The sequence below is a fragment of the Mirounga angustirostris genome, unplaced genomic scaffold, assembly GCF_029215605.1.
Source record: "Mirounga angustirostris isolate CCGP_5_RB_7025 unplaced genomic scaffold, mMirAng1.0.hap1 SCAF_10, whole genome shotgun sequence".
Lineage (NCBI taxonomy): Eukaryota > Metazoa > Chordata > Mammalia > Carnivora > Phocidae > Mirounga > Mirounga angustirostris.
The window spans coordinates 11,747,294-11,764,822 of NW_026991718.1; the positions used below are offsets into that span (position 1 = coordinate 11,747,294).

The following is a 17,529-nucleotide window of genomic DNA, read 5'->3' on the forward strand; positions in this document are numbered from 1 at the left end:
TAGAAAGTAGAGAAGTGGATCAGGAAAAGCTATTTTGTTATTGTTTTTTTTTTTTTTTTTAACTTTATACATATTTAATTAAAATGGAATAAACATAAAACAAAAAGAAAAGAAAATCAGGATAAAGTGTCACGGCCATTTTCTTTGCAGAGAGGATTGGGAAACAGGACAAATGACCTGGAAAATACCCTAAGGCCATCCCGAAGTAGCTAGGTTACAGAATGTTAAGAGTAAAAGACAAAATTAGGTATTATTCCACTTAATCTACAAATGAAAAAAGGGAATCAAAAGTTTATACTAGTTGGTATAAGAATTTTTTAAAAAGAGGGGCACCTGGGTGGCTCAGTTGGTTAAGCAACTGCCTTCGGCTCAGGTCATGATCCTGGAGTCCCAGGATCGAGTCCCGCATCGGGCTCCTTGCTCGGCAGGGAGTCTGCTTCTCCCTCTGACCCTCCTCCCTCTCATGCTCTCTGTCTCTCATTCTCTCTCTTGCAAATAAATAAAATCTTAAAAAAAAAATTAAAAAAAAAAAGAATTTTTTAAAAAGATATCCAATCAAAACCATAAAATTCCCAGCCATAATATAAGATAGAAGGGTCTTCATGCAGCATATACTGTCTGGCTCCTAGAAGGCTTCGTGTGCATAATATAAAGTTATGTTGCTCAAGAAGTAAACTGGGAAAGTTCAGTGAATTTTTCATTGTGCCATGATTTTTAAACCTCAGGAACGGTGTGATCCATAATGCTTAGTGCCATCCATTTAATAATATGTTCAAAGAAAAAAGCAGGCATGATTGTAATAGTAAGTTTAGTCTCAAATGTTGACAATATGTCTGCAGTTTGGCAGTCCTCAGCCCAGTGACATTCTGCCCATGACTTCATAGATGTTATGTTTTGGGACAAGACGGTTGCTGGCTGCAGAACTATCTTTCACTATGGGTGTTATCTTTCCATTTTAAAAGATAAAGCACTATGTCCAGTACTATCCTTACGCACGGTAATTGTCCCTTCAAAGGGCGCATCCTGAATAGTCAGTTATGTTCTCTCCAAAAGCCCGTTTGAGCACCTTGTGCTTTATCAGAGCTCTAGCCTCTGCACAGTTTTCCCTGCTGATCTGGAGTTCTTGGTCCCCAAATCTCAGACCAACCAATGAAGCTGGATAATTGGCCTGGACCAGCAGAACAAATAAACTGTTATCTATTGATTTAAGCCTGAGCTCAATTTTTCCATCTTAATCCTTACACAGAATGACTTCACGAATTCCTTGCTTAATTTCTGTTCTCCAAATTCCAACATGATTGCCAGTTACAGGAGCCACCATATGGTTCATACTGGAAGGTCTTTCTACCAACTGCATCTAAACTGATGCTCCAGGGACCAAGGCCGTATTTGCATGCAGTTCTTCTTCATTTAAACTCAGGCCCATGTACTGAGAGAGCCCCAGATATAATTGAGGATAGAGATGGGATCTTGAGAGATGGAAGCAGAAGCTTCAGACAAAATTGCTGGGTTGGCAGGATTTGCAGAAAAGGCAGTTTGAGCCCAAATTGCTTTGTCTCCCTTCAGGTAGGAGAGGGGTACAGAGACATTTCTGCAGGCCTTTTCTAGGCCCCAAGGACCCACCTGCTGCTGTTGCTTCCTCTGGTAATCTGCACAGACTTCTGAGACCTGGTTAGAGAAGAGCTGTCCCTGTTATTGGTTTTAAAAAACTTTTGAACTTACTGGAAGTAATTTGAGAAAAATAAAACTTTATTTAAAACATTAATTACAGGGGCACCTCGGTGGCTCAGTCCGTTAAGCATCTGCCTTCAGCTCAGGTCATGATCCCATGGTCCTGGGTTTGAGTCCTGCATCAGGCTCCCCGCTCAGAGGGCAGTCTGCTTCTCCCTCTACCCTTTTCCCCTACTCGTGATCTCTCTCTCTCTCAAATAAGTAAAATCTTAAAAAAAACATTAATTACAGGTATATACTGTGTGACTCAAAATGTTCAGTTTTGGGGCTTTAAAATAATCTATTACATTTGCAAAAATTAAATAAATTAATAATAATTAAGCCTGTATGTATTAAGTATTACATGAATATTTGATATTTTAAAGTACAACATAATTTATTTCAATTATGTACATATGGCATAAAAATGGCAGTAACCTGTTTATTAGAAGGTTGGATGATAAACATATGAAACAAATCCATAATAGAATAGAGTATATCCACTAAAATATAACAAAGTAGATTTATTTATATATATTATATATTATATTATATTTATATTTATAATAGAGACATTTAAATTACATACTTTAAGTTAAGAATCAGACTACTGAATATCCTTATGGTATAATCTCAATTTTATCCAATTACATGTTTTATCTAAGAGCTCGTAAAGGAATTTAGAAAATTATTCTTTAAAATGTTTGTGATGTTTGCCCCTGGAGAAAACTTACCACTGCATCTGAGCAAGTTGACTGTGTCGAGCTTGACAGAAATGACCATGGGCACGTTTCATAAAGACATTTGAGTACATGGACTGTGACGACCACGCTGCCCCTCGCTGCTAAGGTCACCACCACCTGAACCGTGTTTACCTGGGTGCTTGCAAGATGAGCTGGCTGTCACAGCGAGCTGTCCAAAGGGATGTCTGCCGCATCATCCACTTTTAAGTAGTGCCTCGTGTGGCTGGAATAGGTTAGGGAGTAAGTACAAGGAGTGGACTAGTATCTAACCCAGGCTGTGGCCTCAGAAAGGGTAGAGAATGCTAAGGCCTCCATTCATGTCACAAGAGTTGCCTGCCTTCTTATGACTTGGGGAGCAGGTATCATTTCATATTTTAAAGTGAGCCAAAGACAAAAAAGGAAGACAGGTTCAGAGGCTCATGTGGAAAATGTCCTTGGCCTGTGTATATTGAACCAGTGTGAACAGGAGCTCTGAGACAGGTGTTCTCTGAAGTTTGAGAGAAGTCACTTGCTGGTACATAGGTGATATGCTGCTCTATGTGCTTGAGTATTTGGACTTAAAATTCCCATAGTGTTGACCGAGCAAAGACCTAATTTACCGCTTGTTTGGAAACCACAGTGTTACAGTTGGCTGACCGATAGCATACCTTCAATGAAAATGACCTCCTCGAATTTATTTTATGAGAAATTACACTTTCTGGCTTATAAATGCAAATATCTTAAATGATAGGTCTCATGGTTGCAAGTTGTAGGTTTTATGCATCCTCACAGGAAAAATATGTGCTCTAGGAGTGAAAACTTTACAAGCTGATTTTAAAATAGTTTGGCAGCTGACATAATTTCAACACAGTTTTAATCAAAAAATATGTACTAACAAATTGGCAGGAAAACTTGAAGTGAGTAAATCATGCAAACATGACAAGCTGACCACAGTGCCTCAGCTCCCGTGGCTGGAGCTCTGATCATCAACTATCAATTTCTCTCAAAGGGACAAGTCACAGTGTCAGGAATTCCATTTGTCCACCTGAGGGACAAAGGACAGCACATTTTATGATGCTCTGTTAGTCTGACTTTCCTGAATTAGCCATTTGATGGTCTCAAGTATTTCTATGTGCTCTTTCTATATTCAGCTAAATGGAACTTTTTCTATGCTTTTATCTATGTTTTTGTTTACATACCATAGTTCTAAGGAGTAGACATCATACCTCCAGGGTTACTGCTTGCTCAGAGTCTCCACCTTTCTGGAAATGAGTTCATTCTGGCAACCCTGTACTTCCCAAAGCTATCATTATACAACTTAGAGTCATGTACAATCTTGGACCTGCAAGGGATGATCCATGTATTCTGTTCTCATCCTGGCTTGTCACAGATGCGTGAACTGAGGCCCAAAAAAAGTGTGGAGTGTGCTCAGGTCTCGAGAGCCAAAATAGGCAGCAGGGAGAAGTCTAAGACTGTCTTCCGGCTCCCAGGCCTGCAGCTTTGTTGGGTTGTTTTTGTTGACTTTGTTAGATCTCATTTTGAGAGCTGATGTTTTCTCCTTTCACCCAGGACAGCAGAAAGCTATGTAAATATTTATAGTAAGTCAGAAAGACCTTAAAAAAAAAAGATTTATTTATTTGAGAGAGAGAGAGCACAAGCAGAGGGGAGGTGCAGAGGGAGAGAGAGAAGCAGACTCCCCGCTGAGCAGGGACCCCGATGTGGGGCTCGATCTCAGGACCCTGGGATCATGACCTGAGCTGAAGGCAGACGCTTAACCCACTGAGCCACCCAGGCACCCCTGGAAAGACCATTTAAGTCATTAGAGATGAGCCAAAAAGAGAGACAAACGTGTATGCTGCTAAAGGGTTGTGCCAAGAACGCTTCTAACCCTATAATGATATTTGATGTCCTAGTCTCTGCTTCTCTTCTTTGTGTCTGTCCTTCAGAGGCCTAGCTGTGGGCTGAAGTTCTATACACCTCAGCCTTCCCTTCACATGGGCAGTTGATTTGTACTAATAAAAAAAAAACGTGCAAGTGCACATATATATTTATCTCTTTTGAGTTTACAACTATACAGTAATTTCTCTTCATTAGGCCGATGTTTATATGATTTATAGCAAATGCCTTTAGCTCAGAGAATACCTCTCAGATACCCAAGCAAACATCAAAGAATCTGACTCTAATTTTAAACTCAGTCAGCAGTAAACAGCCTGTAACTGTATGTCCACAATGACATATTCTGATAATGAGAATAAAGGTACAAACCATTTCAGATATCTTTCAGTTTCCAAATCACCACTGGCCTACAGTAAAATGAATATAGATGTTTTTCCTACTGTTAATAAGCTCCCTATCCTTGGGTGTTAGGTATAGAATGGGGGAAATTAGACATGGTAAACAGATTTAATGACTATGATACTGGATGAAATAGCTCATATTTCAAATCCTGGAAATATTTCCCTGAACTCAGGGTTGGTAACATCTGGAAACAAAACTCTGAGTTAAGAGTATGTCTATCATTGATTAAATCTTCAGCCACATACAAGAGGCAGGGTGGTCCATTCTACCACTTTTTTAAAAATTCCAGTAGTACATACCTCTGTATGTCTTTACTTCAGACCCCAAAGTATACTCAGGAATACATGTCCCCTTAGTTTATGGGCTCATTAGGATACTTCTTAAAGACATTGGATATAGCTCCCCACTCCTTAGATGTGGGCTGTATATGATGACCTTTTTCAACAAGTATGCATGGAAAGGAGGGGAAAGATTAACTTTACAGTGAAGAAACCTGAAAAACATGACCTCAGCCAGGTGATACAGGTTACCATCACCATGATGCCATGTTGATCACATGCATTCTTAATACGACATGATGAAAAAGACTGCTATGATCTTCCTCCCAAAACCACATAATCCCAGTCTAATCATGAAAAATAGGCATACAGATTCCAAGTAAGTGACATTATACAAAATCCCTGACCAGTCATCCTCCAAACCATCAAGGTCTTAAAAATAAGAAAAGTCTGAGAAACTGTCACAGAGAAGAGGATCTTAGGAAGACATGACTACTACGTAAGTTGATGTTCTGAGGGCTCTTGGAACTGAATGAGGACATTAAGGAAAAATTAAGCAAATCTGAATAAAGTATGAGTTTTAGTTAATAACAGTGTACCAACATTGGTTCGTTAATTGTGACAAATATACCATACTAATGTAAGATTTTATAATAAGGAACACTAAATATTGGGTATATGAAAACCATTATTTTCACAATCTTCTATAAAATATAGATGATATAATGTATATACATTTATTGGCTATAGGACATTTATTCAAAAACCACCTCTGGAGGTGCCATCAACTGGACGCCTACATCCTTCACCAGCAAGGGTCCCAGAGTCTTCACCAATGTCGAACCCAGCTGAAGGAGCAGCCCAGGGTCCTCGGGACCAGAGCTCTTGCTGCAGTACAGCCTGCCCAGAGGCTGGGGTTGCTGCTGCCCCTCAGTCCCTGGCACTGGGATCCACAACTCCTCAGCATCTGTGGACCTGGCTAATGCTGAGCTGCGGCCTGACCCCCGGGTCCTAAGTTAGGCTTCGACCTGCCATCCCTGGGGCCACAGAGCTGCTGCACCTCACATCCTGGGCCCAAGCCCCTGCAGTGCCCTCATTCCTGGGCCCATACTGATGCTCTGTCTTAGCCCAGCCCCAGACCTGAGGCAAGGTGGTGAGCCCCAGACACCTGGGGCCCGTTGCGTTGGTGATCGGCACACTCTGCAGCCTCACTCACCAGCTCTACCAGCACAGCAACTGCTCATCCCTGTGCCCTGAGCCCCCGGAGCTCCGCAGCTTCGCGCACCCTGACTCCAGCTCCAACGTCCCCCTGAGGCTCTATGCCAAACCCAACGCCCAGTGACTAGGGTTTACATAGATTTCATTCTATGTATCAAGAGGATTCCCCTTGGCTGAGCACTTCCACCCGTGGGGGCCAAGGAGAACAAGAGGGCTTCAGAAGCCTTTGCCACCAAAGACCCCAGTGGCCCTCACCACTGAATGGCCAGCAGACTCCCCCAGGACCCCTGCAGTCTTGGTGCCTGAGGTCCGCTGCATGCTTAGCAACACTGACCTCAGTTCAGAGCTGCACAAAGACTGCACCACTGTGTTCTCCCCAGAACTGGAGATGCTGGACCCCACCACTCCACCTTCAAGCTGGTGCCCTCCTTGCCAACGGCGGGTGAAAGTCTTTTCCTAACAGGGCTAGTCCAAAAGCCTGGGAGAGGTGCTGCTCCCTCAGTGGCACAGACATGAGATGACTTTTGTTCCCAGGGACAATGAGGACTACATAATCGCTGTAACTATTCTTTAGCTCAGAGAATACTCCTCCTACATGATGACTTTGATGTGTTCTGATGACAGGCCCTTCCATCCTCGAAATGACGGAATTCAGAGAATGAGTCCCACCAGCATTCCTCTGAATATGTCAGCACACTGGCAATGATAGAAAATCAAAAACACCTCAAGAGTTACACCAGAAGGAGGCAGGGAGATTATCTTGTTCCATATGCTGCAGAAATAGAATGAAATCTATGTAGACCCTAGTCATAAATCATTCTCATCAGGGGATTTAGCCATTGGCACTGTCTTCCTAGGGGAGGGAAGGAGACACAGATCTGCTCTCAGTAAATGTTCGCTCTGACGATAGAGGAAGACTCTTCTTGCCTGAGTGTAAACAGTGTGACTGTTTTAAGTTCACTAAGCTGTTGCTCTGTTTTTCAAATAAAAGCAGTTCTCCCCGCGTATATAAATTGTGAGCCAGAAAACAGCCTCACTTCAGCAAGCCAGAGGGCCTGGCGGAGACTGGGCATTAAACAAAGAAGAGACAGCATTAAATATAGTTGTGTGAGAGCCAACATTTCAAACTGCAAGACATTAGGAGTTTATTGACATCTATTCAGTGTAAACGTCTATTAACAGACTGTTAGCAGAGGGTGACAAAAGGATTATTTATACCTCAATGCGTGGTGTGTAAATGAGACGTGGCATGATTCTTTTTACACTGCCAAGCTCTACCTGGGTAGCTGCCACACATTCCCCAAGACCAGAGGGAGAGCCTGTCCCCACTCCTGCCATCTCTCTTGAAATTCATCTGGAATAGGGACCTGTGGCCGTGTGACAGGCAGCCTCTGTGGTCCCCCAGCTGCAGACTCTGCGTGTGGTTGCAACTCACTACAGCTGCCAAGTCCGTCACAGAAGCATTTTGAGTCCTACGTATTGACTTTTGGGCTTCATGTGCACATGCATGAACAACACACACACACACAGGGTTTATTGGTGAAAACTGACTAGTATCAGAGATTCTATCGAGTGTCTGCATTAGCACCCAGAATCCTTCCTTCTCTTTGTCTGAGCAGTGTGAAATAAGAGCTCCAGAATCTTACAGACTTGGTTGGGATCCTGGTTCACCATTTAATGGACTGTGTGATTTCAGTTACAAAAAAATCTCATGAAAATCCCACTGTTACTCTTAGGGAACCCACACTGAAAATAAATCAACAATGTTTGGGGAAAAGCAAAGCAAATTGCACCTTAAGTTACAGGATCAGAAGTTTAGTTACTAGAGTATTAGTTAAACTAATGAATAATGAGCATTTTATTACCTCTGTGTCAATTACTGTGCTAGCCATGAGATAGAAAGTATGAACAATATCAAATATGATCCTTTCCCTCATGCATTTTGTTGTCTAGTGGGAGAAATATGTACTAATCAAATAATCACAAATGCAAATAAATAAATTTTCTATGATGATAAGTGTAATAAAAAGATAAGTACAGGAAGCCATGAAATATATGAGGGGATGTGAATTAATCATGATCACTGAAGGGTCCCCAGAGGAAACCCTTAACTATAGGAAGAGGGCGGAGAGGAGAGTATTCTTGGCAGAGAGAGTAACAGGCTAGAGAAAAGGGAGAGGACCAGAGCAAATGGGAAAAAAATCCCCACAGATCCAGGCACATCCAGAGTTCTGCAGGCTTCAGCTGTGCTTCCTCTAACCTTTTGCAGGATATTAATGACCTGGAGTCTATCCTAAGGATGACAACGAGGATGGTGGTGGTGCTAGAAGCTATACCATTTTAGGAATGGTTGAGGAAATCTGGCAACAGTCTGGAGAAAATTAGAATGACCTTAACTTGTGTAAAACTCTCTCTGAAAAGAAATAAAGGTTTAGTTACTTATTGCTTCCATTGGCAGCTAAAAAAAATAGCGGGTAGAACATGAATGCGGATGGGTTTTCAATTCCATACAGGATTACAGTTAGGATAAGTCTGGTTGAAATTTCTCAGTGTTCTCGTATGTAGAATTCTACATAATTCTATGAAATATGTTTTCCTTTTACTATAATTTTTAGACTTTTTTATTATTTCAAGATTTGACATGAGTGTTACCTTTCATGGAATACATAATTATTTCTCTATAATCCATATCTATTTATTTTTTCTATGTCTTTCTTCAAAAAAGGTAGAATCTCAAGGTCTTATTCTTTTTTTTTTTTAAGATTTTATTTATTTATTTTTGTCAGAGAGAGAGAGCACAAGCAGGGGGAGCGGCAGGCAGAGCAGGTAGAGGGAGAAGCAGGCTCTCTGCCAAGCAAGGAGCCCGATGCGGGACTCGATCCCAGGACCCTGGGATCATGACCTGAGCCGAAGGCAGACGCTTAACCGACTGAGCCACCCAGGCGCCCCTCAAGGTCTTATTCTTGAGAGTAAAATTTAAATGAAGTAATTCATTAAAGTCATTTATTTATTTATTCATTCACTATTTTTTAAAAATAGTTTTGGAGTGCCTACTTGCCATGTTGGGGATAGAGTGGTAAATGAGGTTGATACTTTTGAAAATAATAATTCTGAGTCTGCTTGCCAATTCTCAGACTTGAGGTTCAAGACTCAGCCCTAGTTTGCTAAGCAACTGGAACTCATCTCTTCCTAGTTGTATTACATTTAATATGATGCAGTCTCTTAATTTAATAGCTCTGTGGAAAGTAAGTCAGTCCATACCCACTGTAATCTGACCAATCATTGCCCACCAGTCAACACCAGGCCACCATTTTACCCTGGTGAGTTCCTCAGCTTCACTACCAACTTGGAGAATGCCTGAGTGCAGACAGCCCTGAGAAACTTAAGAATTGTTTACTGCCTTTTATAGGGAAAGAGAAACTCAAGTTTTGATATATTCTTAATTCCTATCTTTGGGTTATCTTTGGCTACATTAGTATCTCAAAAGTGAAAAAAATTTTGCTGACCAAATTTTATAATCTTCCTATGCAATAAAATTGCAAAGAATGTTTTTAACACTTCATTTCACTCATTCAGCAAATACAATTCTAATCCATTCTAGTTGGATGATGATCTTAATTCTAATTTACTGCCTTTTCCTGAAAACATCACAAAAGGATAGTTTTGTTGGTTGGCATAATGTACTACATTTTGGAGTATTAAGAGTTATATTTTTTCTTGGGTTTCTACGAGAAAGTTAAAGACTTGTCCAAAAAACAGAAAATTGATTTATGCTATAATTCTCTATGACCTGGTGAATATCAGTTGTTTTAATGTCAAGAATGAAAATGTGAACAAAGTAGTCTTGCAATTATGTGAATGAGCTAGCACAATGGCACCATGCTCTCCTCCCACAGTCCTGAGATTTATCTACCTCATAGAGCAGGCTTTTTACAGCTCTGATCCCACCATCTGGGCCTTGTAGTGAAGGAAATAAATCACAAATGACTTTTTAAAAAGATAATAGCACATACATCTTAAATATAATACGTAGCTGTGAGTTACAGTTAGAAAAAATACCTTCATCTACATTTTTATTTGTTTTGCATATTCTACCAAGATCCTAGAGCAAATGATATCACAATGAAATGAGTTCTGGCCCTCCAATTGGGAAGATTCTCCCACTTACTACCACGTGACCACAGGCAAGTAACACTCTCTTTGTTTGTTTCCTTATCTGCAAATCAACAAATACAATACCTAATAAATTATTGTTGCAAGACTGAATGAGATAAAGTATGTAAACTATCTGGCACATATTAAGTGGTCAATAAGTGGTATATTAATACCATTGATATTAACACATTTTAACAATTTTTATTCTGTATAATGTTTACTGTATCTCATTTATCTACCAAAAGTTACATCTTAGGTTGCTATTGCTATTTCTGTCTTAGGAATATATGTAAAATAAAATTTGTCTTATAATTGCCTCTTCTTTGTTTTCTCAGGTTGAAAATATCATAATGAATTTAAGAGAAAAAATAGTTCTTGAATATTATTGGCCCAAATTAATGCAATTTATCAAATAATATCTAATCTTTTATTTAGGGGAATCAAGGTTATGTGTCAACACTTAAATCTGACCCTTAAAAGTTAATAAGCAGGTGAGGAGTTTTATGTCCTTAAACAAGTCACAGTCCTCTAAGATTAGATAAAAAAATGCAAGTGAACAAAGGTTTTCAACTCTTGGAGCCTTTGATAGGGATTCTAAGTTGGGCAAAGAATGAATTATACAATGTCAGTTCAGGGAAACACATGCCAGCAACTTAGTGAAGATTTCTAGACTGGAAATGCACATGCGCACACACACACACACACAGAGCTATATTATATATATAGAGAGAGAGATAGATAGATTTAAAAAATAAAATGTCCTCAAAAACAGAGAACTATACAAAATGCAAATGTATATCCCATATAATCCCACACATGAAACAACCATTCTAAATTTGTTTTACAAATCCCAGAATTAATGTATGGATATGACTAGAGAGACTACTATCACAAGGAACATGAACCCGGACATACTGTTTTACATCTTGGCTTATGTTACTCACACTATATTATGGAAGTGATTTCTAAGGAAAAATGAAATTTACTAAAATGCTAGAATCAGCTGAATTTCATTTTTATGCCCGGGGCAATTTTTAGTGTAACATCTCTTTCAATGGGGTTAAGGGATAAGCCATTTACAATCCCAGTGCTAAAAAAAAATACTGCTCACCTAACACAAATATAAACTTGAAAAGCTTTTCAAGTCAGATATCTAGATGTTTTGTCTATATAATGTGAACAGGTGATATTTTAGAAATATTTTCATGTCTGTGGGAATTTATTATTTCATTTTATTCCTTTTTCTTTTTTAGTGTTCAGCCTCCATTGAATTATTTGGAGTAATGTGGAAATTATAAATTATCAATACCAATGAAGAATATTTTAAATTTTGTCCTGCCTTATCAGGTGATGCTGATTTTTCTAGCACATTTAATTTGCTTTCAGGAAATCATAAAAATAAGCAATTTTGCTAATTTCTTAGCTGTTCCAAACTAAGCCTAAAAGTCAAGATAAATTAAGGATGAAGAGCCTTTCAGTATTTGGATAAGTTGACAGTCAACCTGTAAGTCATTACTTTAAGGTACACACCAATTACGTGTGTATATAACCAGGTTTTCAAACAAACATGGCCTCTAACATTTACCCTAATTGTAAGAATTTCTGTTAGTGTAACATCTTGGCAAGGCCAGAATTGGTTTTTGTCAGCTCGTAAGTATCCTTTACCTTGAAAAGTTTATACTGTTCCTCTATGGACACTCTCTTACCAAAAGAAAAGAAAACAAAACTTCTTAAAATGTTGCATGCCCAAAGAAATCACTAAGCAAAAAGCTTACAAATGGTTTTTCCTAAGAAAGTGTAACAGGTGGTTCAAGTCACTAACTTAATAGGATCGTAAAAATGTCAGCATTATGCAATTACTTCACAAAAGAAGTTAAACAATACAATATGGTTAGTTCACAAATTTCCAACTTGTTACACCACCGTGTCAGCATAAGGATCAGAAGATAGTAAAAAAGAAGTCACTTTACAGAAACAAAATTCTAGACTAAGAATTAAATATTGTATTACTTTTTTCCTTTTTTTTTTTTTTAAGTCAGTTTCCTTCCCCTTTGGGGCTCACTGACTAATATGTGTTTGAACTATTAATCAGTAATGAAATGTAGCACAAGCTGCCTACAGTTCCTAATCATAATGATATCAGTTTAAGAATTAGGGAGCGTTTTGCTTTAAAATTTCCTAAGAGGTGTCAATACAATTTACATGGCAAGTATGGGTCTTGTAGTTTAGTTTATGAGGACACTTTACTCTCAGTACTAAATGAGACATGATAGTAAGATTTGTACAAACCAGTGTTCAAATATCTGTTTTTTAATTTAATTTAGCAACAGTCATCTAGGCAAAAGACCAATGGAAATGACCCTAATAAAGCTAGTCATATGGTTTTGGCATACCTACTGTAATACAGCCACCAGGCTAAGTGATATGGAGGCAAGATCTCATTTCATCCTCCTAACAACCCTATAAGATAGATTGTTTCAAATATGGAAACTGAGGTACAGAAAATCCAGTAGCCTGACTCCAGAGGCAGCACCCTTAATGTCTTTACATCTCTCTTTGGACCAAGGGAAACTAAATCCTGCTTTTTAGTTATTTCTCTTTATCCTTAATCTTTGCACCCTTAGTGCCACACCATGAGTGTTTTTTCAGGAAAAGAGCTAACTCTGTAATGTTGGAACCTGATAAGTTAGAGGCGGCACGCTGGGAGCTAGAGCAATAATTTCCTTCTACTTAATTGGCACACTGTTAGTAAGAAGAAAATCGAATCCCAGGGGAGGACCCCATGGTCTAAACCATAGGACTCAGATTTAAAATAAAGAATTCCCTATTTTCTTTAAAAAATTAGTACAATTTTAGAAAAAAAATTGTTTCTAAACAGAAACAATATTATTGGGGTTCCTGGGTGGCTGGGTATGTTAAGCATCTGCCTTCAGCTCAGGACATGATCTCAGGGTCCTGGGATCGAGCCCCGCCTCAGACTCCCTACTAAGCGGGGAGTCTGCTTCTCCCTCTCCCTCTGTCTCTTCCCACTGCTCATGCTCTCTCTCTGAAATCAATCAATCAATCAATCTTAAAAGAAACAATATTATCAAATACCATATTTTAAACAAAAAGTATCTGATTACAATTTATATCTTTTAACTAGTGATTCAAGCTCCATCTAACCTTGTCATGGTCATTGAAATTCACCTTGATTTCTGTTTTGGAGTCATACCTCTTCCTCTGGTTTATATGTGCTCCTGGGGTTCATGTCATCTTGCCATAAGACATGTTTTGGCAATATGTCATTTCATTCAGCATATGAGTTGTGTTGCGTAAAGTCAATGCTTCTGGATATTTTAGCTTAAGGATTCATTCATTAGGGCGCCTGGGTGGCTCAGTTGGTTAAGCGACTGCCTTCGGCTCAGGTCATGATCCTGGAGTCCTGGGATCGAGTCCCGCATGGGGCTCTCTGCTCGGCAAGGAGTCTGCTTCTCCCTCTGACCCTCCCCCTCTCATGCTCTCTCTCTCTCTCTCTCTCTCATTCTCTCTCTCAAATAAATAAAAAAATAAATTAAAAAAAAAAAAAAAGGATTCATTCATTAACAATGGCCTGTTACAATCTCCTCCCCAAGCCCTACAGGAGCAACCATCCACAGGTTTAAGTCTGAACAAAAGAAAAACAATTTGGTAGGGAAGAAGTGGAGGAGGAGAGTAGGTTAGAAGGAGAGAGAAGAGGAGGGAATGAAGGAAAAGGGAGAAACTGAGAAAATCAAAACAAGAAAATGAAGTCAGGGTGGCCTTCCTTTCCCAGGCTTGAGTCTAAGACAGCACAGTAACCAGAAGAACCAGCTGTCTGATCTGCCTCCCAAGTCTCAACCAGAGAGGTTGAGGACATCTTAGGGCTGTCTCTGAGTTCTTACCACCCAGTGACCATGTACATACCTTTATTGAGATCTTTATTTCTCAATATGTTTTTCAAGTTTCTGTCTAGTGTTCTTTCATTTCAACCTGGAGGACCCCCGTGAGCCTTTTTTTTTTTTTTTCCAGATCTAGTGGTAATGAACTCCCTCAGCTTTTGTTTACCTATGAAGTCTTAACTTTTCTATCACTTTAGAAGGATAAATTTTCTGTATATAGGATTTTTGATGGACTTTTTTTTTTTCCTTTTAGCATTTTGAATTATCAGCACACCATCTTCTGGTCCCCATAGTTTCTGAAGAGAAATCTCCTTATAATCTTATTGAGGATTCCTTGTATGTGACAAATAACTTCTCTCTGGCTGTTTTCAAGATTCTCTCTTTCTCCTTGACAGTTTGGTTATGTCTTAATGTCATTCTCTTTGAGTTCATCCTAACAGAATGAGTTGAGTTTATATTCATGTCTTTCATCAATTTGGGGAAGTTTTCAGCCATTATTTCTTAAAATATTCTTTCTTCTCCTTCTGGGACTCCCATGATGCACATATTGGTCTCGTTAGTATTGTCCCAAGGGTCCTTCAGGCTCCATTTGCTTTTCTTCAGTCTTTTTACTTTCTGTTCCTCAGACTTGATACTTCCCATTGTCTTATCTACAAGTTTGCTGGTTCTTTCTTCTGCCCACTCAAATCTGTCTCTGAATCCCTCTAATGAATTTTTTATTTTAGTTATTGTATTTTTCAGCTCCAGAATTTATTTTTGGTTTATTTTTCAGTTTTGTATATCTTTATTGACATTTTCATTGTGCTTATACATTGTTTTCTTACCATTCCCCATGTCTTCTTTTAGTTCTTTGTGATCTTTAAGACAGCAGCCTTAAAGTCTTTGTCTGGTATGTCTGCCACCTGGTCTTTCTCAGAGATAGTTTCTATTGTTGTTGTTCCCTTTGTATGGTCAGACTTTTCAGTTTCTTTTTATGCTTTGTATTTTTATCATTGTTGTCTTTGTTGAAAACTGGATGTTTCAATATAATCATGTCATAACTCTGGAAATCAGATTCTCTCCCTTCCCCAGTGTTTGCTGTATTTTTCTTTTTGCTACCCCAAAGTGGGGATGCTTCATGGTGGCAAATGGCTCTTGAACTGGGTGATAGATAAAGCCTGGAAGAGTTTTGAGGTGCATACCAGAGAAAAGCCTAGATTGCCATCAAGAGATAGTAGAAATATGGATGTTAAAGGCAATACTTGTGAAGCTTCAGAAAATAAAAAGGAGAGGTGGAGAGAAAGCCTCCATCTTCTTAGAGATATAAATTATATATATATGTATATATATATAATCATAAACAGAATGTTGGTAGAAAGATGAACATTAAAGTCCATTCTGGTGAGTCTCAGATGCAAATCAGAAATGGTTATTGGGAAATGGAGAAAAGGTAATCCTTAGGATTAAAGTGGCCAAGAAGCTGGCCAATCAGGCTTCTGGCTTTTCCTGAAAGATAGAATTTGTGAATGATAAAATTGAATATTTAGCTGAGAACATTTCTAAGCAAAATGTTGAAGGTGTGTCCTAGGTCCTTCTGACTACTTATAGTAAAATGCAAGAGGAGAGACATGAATTGAAGGAATTGTTAAGCAAAAAGAAACCAGAATTTAGAGATTTAGAAAATTCTCTGCTTATCTGTATTTTAGAGAGAAATTGTGTTCTAAAGAGAACATTAAAGGTGTGGTTGAATGACCATTTGATAAGATCAGTATGCCTGTGAATTGCAAATTTAATCAGCCACCTCAGCAGAAATCAGGAGTGAAAATGGATTATATGAGCAGAAGCAGTGCCAGTTCTAACTGAAAGAAATGGAATGGAGATGTGACAGAATGAAGGAAGTCTGTTGGATTCTTAGATTCTACAGGACAGGACAGTAAAGCTATTCAGCTGTGAATATGTGCTAATCTTCAAGAGCTCATCAGGGCTACCTCTTGGGTTTCAAAGTTTGTGGCCACTGTTGAGGTTTCAACAGGCCATGCTGCTGCCGCCTGGAACTTGGGAGTGCAACTTCCCAGAGTCTTAAGTGTGGGATCCCTGCTTGACAGAGACATGGGTGTATAACCCACACCTCACAGAGCTACAAAGGCGTAACCTCTGCCCCAGGGGGTCCAGAAGGCAGGACCACCACACCAGTGAGTCAGGAAGGTAGGGAATGAAGCAAACAGGATTATTCTCAAGACTTGAGATCTAACACAATTTGTCTTGCTATGTTTTGAACTTGTTTGGGACCTATCACATCTTTATTTCTCCAGTTTCTCTCCTTTTTATAGTTGGAATGTCTAACCTATGTCCAATCCCTACTCCCATTATAATTTAGAAGCACATAATTCTCTGACTTCACAGGTTCACAGCTAAAGAGGAATATTGCCTCAGGATAAATCATACCTCACATCTTACCCATGCCTAATTTAGATGACATTTAGATGAAACTTGGACTTTATACTTTAAAGTTGATCCATCAATTGCACTACTCATTATTTACCCAAAGAATACAAATATAGTAATTCAAAGGGATACATGCACCCCAACGTTTAAAGTGGCATTATGTATAATAACCACTTTATGGAAACAGCCCAAATGTCCATCGACTGATGTATGGGTAAAGAAGATGTGATATGTATATCACATCTACACTAATGGCCTATTTACCTCAATTCCTTTTACTATATACATCATGCCCAGCTTTCACCATAAAATTACAAGGCATGCTAAAAGGCAATACCCAATCTGAAGAAACAAGTGAGCATCAGACCCAGACTCAGATTTGGCAGAGATTTTTGTAATAATTAGACTGGGAACTTAAGACAGCTATGATTATTATACCAAGGATTCTAATGGGAAAAGTGTACAAAATGCAGGGACAGTTGGGTAATGTAAGTAGAGAGGTAGAAACTAAAGGAAAAAATCAAAAAAAAGAAATGGTAGAAATAATAATTTAAAAAACATGGTAATAAAAATGAAGAATGTCTTTGATGATCTTATCAGCAAACTGGAAACAACTAAGGAAAAAGAAAGTGGCTTGAAGATATGTCAATAGAAACATCCAAAACTGAAAAGCAAAGAGAAAAAAAAAAAAATTGAAAAATATGGAACAGAGTATCCAAGAACAGTGGAACAATTACAAAAGGTATAACAGAAGTATAATAGGAATACCAGAAGAGGAAAGAAAGAAAGGAGCAGAATAAATATTTGCAGTAATAATGACTGGCT

General features: G+C 38.9%; 1 pseudogene; it reads right to left on the bottom strand.

The window, feature by feature from the left end:
- Positions 1-714: 714 nt before the first annotated feature.
- Positions 715-6,860, bottom strand: LOC123850695 (syntenin-1-like; annotated as a pseudogene).
- Between the last annotated feature and the right edge of the window lie 10,669 nt (positions 6,861-17,529).